Source organism: Oncorhynchus tshawytscha, linkage group LG12 (assembly GCF_018296145.1).
Source record: "Oncorhynchus tshawytscha isolate Ot180627B linkage group LG12, Otsh_v2.0, whole genome shotgun sequence".
Classification (NCBI taxonomy): domain Eukaryota; kingdom Metazoa; phylum Chordata; class Actinopteri; order Salmoniformes; family Salmonidae; genus Oncorhynchus; species Oncorhynchus tshawytscha.
In genome coordinates this window covers 11,105,418-11,109,049 of record NC_056440.1, presented here as the reverse complement: position 1 = coordinate 11,109,049, position 3,632 = coordinate 11,105,418, and the positions used below count along the sequence as shown (strand labels likewise).

At 46.2% G+C, this 3,632-nt stretch overlaps 2 non-coding genes across 2 annotated transcripts; one reads left to right on the top strand and one right to left on the bottom strand.

Moving 5' to 3' along the window:
• Positions 1–2,800: 2,800 nt before the first annotated feature.
• Positions 2,801–2,872, bottom strand: trnaw-cca. Its single transcript has one exon. It is a non-coding gene; the product is annotated as a tRNA-Trp (tRNA).
• A 214-nt stretch (positions 2,873–3,086) lies between these two features.
• trnaw-cca lies at positions 3,087–3,158 on the top strand. Its single transcript has one exon. It is a non-coding gene; the product is annotated as a tRNA-Trp (tRNA).
• Positions 3,159–3,632: the final 474 nt, after the last annotated feature.

Below are 3,632 nucleotides of genomic sequence, written 5' to 3'. Positions count from 1 at the left end.
CACGACAACATTGACCTCTCGAAAAACATGCATCTCGTTTACTTTATTCCCAGCAGAAAGATAAGGGGGAGCATTCTAGGAAACAGCATCATACTGCCTGGTCACCCAGGACCTTTGACCAACACTGAATTGGTCACTGAACAAGTACAACCCTCGCATCTGGGAAACTAGCCAAGCAGTATCACGACAATTCAATGATGTAAACTCAAAATATGCTCAACATTGTGTTGATCACTCTAAAGTAAATATGACCTTTAGTCTTTACATTCCCCTGTTAGACCCTGTTATGTGATTCTGTGTCTGCTAAATGAATTAAGGTAAATGTCAGAGGATCAAGTATCGCACCTGTATGCATCTCACTATCCCTTCCCTTTCTCCTCTCTCACAGTGCCACACCTGTCGATGGTGCAGCTGTAGAATGTTTTGAGGATCTAGGGACCCGTGCCAAATCTTTTCAGTCTACTGATGCGGAATAGGCTTTGTCGTGCCCACTTCACAACTGTCTTGCTGTGTTTGGACCATGATAGTTTGTTGGTGATGTGGACACCAAGGAGCTTGAAGCTCTTGACCAGCTCCACTACAGCCCCGTCGATGTGGATGGGGGCGTGCTCAGCCCTCCGTTACCTGTAGTCCATGACCAGCTCCACTACAGCCCCGTCGATGTGGATGGGGGCATGCTCAGCCCTCCGTTACCTGTAGTCCATGATCTGCTCCACTACAGCCCCGTCGATGTGGATGGGGGTGGATGGGGGCGTGCTCAGCCCTCCGTTACCTGTAGTCCATGACCAGCTCCACTACAGCCCCGTCGATGTGGATGGGGGCGTGCTCAGACCTCCGTTACCTGTAGTCCATGATCTGCTCCACTACAGCCCCGTCGATGTGGATGGGGGCGTGCTCAGCCCTCCGTTACCTGTAGTCCATGACCAGCTCCTTTGTCTTGCTCACAATGAGGGAGAGGTTTTAGGTGATGGCTTTGTTATGGAAGGTTTAGGAATCGCTTCCTTTTAGGTGGTTGTACAATTGAACGGCTCTTTTCTGGATTTTGATAATTAGCGGGTATTGACCTAATTCTGCTCTGCATGCATTATTTGGTGTTTTACTTTGAACACTGAGGATATTTTTGCAGAATTATATAGCTGATTCAAGTATTTTTTTGCCAGATACCCCCTTTCTCTCTCCCTCCCCTCTCTGCTCGCCTCTCTCCCTCTGTCTGCTCTCCTCTCTCCCTCTGTCTGCTCTCCTCTCTCCCTCTGTCTGCTCTCCTCTCTCCCTCTGTCTGCTCTCCTCTGTCCCTCTCTCTCCTCTCCTCTCCCTCTCCCTCCGTCTCCTCTCCCTCTCTTCCCCCTCTCTCTGCTCTCTCTCCTCTCCCACTCTCCCTCTCTCTTCTCTCCCACTCTCTCCCTCTCTCTCATCTCCTTGCCTCTCCTTATCCTTCCTTCTCCTCTTCTTCTCTTCCACCTTCTCTCTCTCTCTTGCTCTCTGGCTCCTCTCTCTCTCTTCCACCTTCTCTCTGCTCTCCCCTCCCTCTGTCTCTCTCCCCCATCTCTCTCCCTCTCTCTCTCCCTCTCTCTCTCTCTCTCTCCCTCCTTCTCTCACTCCTCTCTCTCCTCTCCTCTCCCTCTCTCTCTGCACAGAAAGAGGCATCCAGAGGTTTCAGTCCCTGCATCATGTGATCCAATCTCCCCATGTCCCTTGTCATGTGACCAAGTCGATAACCGAGGTATAAAAAAAAGAAGAAATTCCCTTCAGCAGCAACAACAACAACAACGTGTGGGATGATGCTTGTAATACCCATTACAGGGATTTGAATGTTGGAATGTGTCTGCTTCCTCATGTATGTATGTATATGTATGTATATGTGTATGTATATATATATGTGTGTGTGTGTGTGTGTGTGTGTGTGTGTGTGTGTGTGTGTGTCTGGCCACTTCTCTGTGTTTTCATGCAAAAAAGTATCATAATATGAACATGCATCCTTCTGATTTACAGGCAGACACCCTACCTTTGCACCAGAAAGTCCTGTGATTTGTTGTTGTGTCTGAGGCCCTTTCATAGAATGTACTTCCTTATGTTTCCCCTGGGAAAGTGACCAGAGGTATGCTTCGGGGGGGAATGGTTAGGGTAGTGGTGTGTGTGTGTGTGTGTGTGTGTGTGTGTGTGTGTGTGTGTGTGTGTGTGTGTGTGTGTGTGTGTGTGTGTGTGTGTGTGTGTGTGTGTGTGTGTGTGTGTGTGTGTGTGTGTGTGTGTGTGTGTGTGTGTGTGTGTGTGTGTGTGTGTGTGTGGTAACTACACACACATACACAAGCATGTATAGTTGTGTGTGTACTGTATGTTTCTGAGTGTGTTTATACGTGCCTGTGAACAGTCTGCCTGCTAGGTGTCCAAGGACCGAGGGGTGGGCCGGGTGCTGCAGAAACTGAGCCACTTCGCAGACGAGCGGACCCCCAAGCTGCGACCCCAGGTCTTCCACAAGGTGCTGGGTGGCTTACAGCCCTGGGTGTTTTGCTTACCTGACCTCTGTGTCGCCATCGAGGTACAGATACATCATCAATAATAATAACAGACTGATTGATAATAGCTGTCTATTTGTTATTTATTTGTACGGCTGTATAAGCAACTCACAGCAGACCATATTAAAAACATCTTAACCTTTCCTGGAATGTATAAACCATTCTCTGACGATAATATTGCCTGACTGCAAGACTAGACTGTTTTCCTCTATTTTTCATGATGATTTAGTAGCCTTTTCATCTCCACTACTGGTTAGAGCAAGCAAACTCTCTTTGAAGCGCAAAACATTTGACCCCGACGTGATTCGAACACGCAACCTTCTGATCTGGAGTCAGACGCGCTACCGTTGCGCCACGAAGTCCTGTAATAAAGATTTGCGTCTGAGACCTTTTATAGGATGCAACATCGAACTTTTCTCCAGGAAAATATATCATTGATGTCATGCCACAGCCACTGCGCGGTTGGTCGCGTAACCATTCCGTGCGTTTCACGGGCGTGAGTACGACATGAGATACTGAACACCTTGTGCCGACCAGCACTTTCACAATGTAGACAGATTTAAAGCTACATTATCTGACCTCGTGGCGCAACGGTAGCGCGTCTGACTCCAGATCAGAAGGTTGCGTGTTCAAATCACGTCGGGGTCAAATTTTTGAGCTCGATTGAAAACTGGGTTTCAATAAAGATTAAATAGCTTCTGAACATATACGGGGGACAACAGATCCCCCTTTTACACCTAGTGCTAACGTTGTATCTGGATATCAACATAGGCACAGGAAGTAGGGGTGCTGCAGCATCCCCTGATAAATCTAAATTATGATACATTTTTATAATGCAAAAAAAAAGCCCTCAACATTTGTGAACAAAGCTTTTATTATTCCAGTATGACTGGACAAAAATACTAATCAGAGAGGAGAGAAAAATGCTCCTCAATTTCTGTTGCATTGTATATTATATATATTTATAGATATAGAATATACACTGCTCAAAAAAAATAAAGGGAACACTAAAATAACACATCCTAGATCTGAATGAATTAAATATTCTTATTAAATACTTTTTTCTTTACATAGTTGAATGTGCTGACAACAAAATCACACAAAAATGATCAATGGAAATCA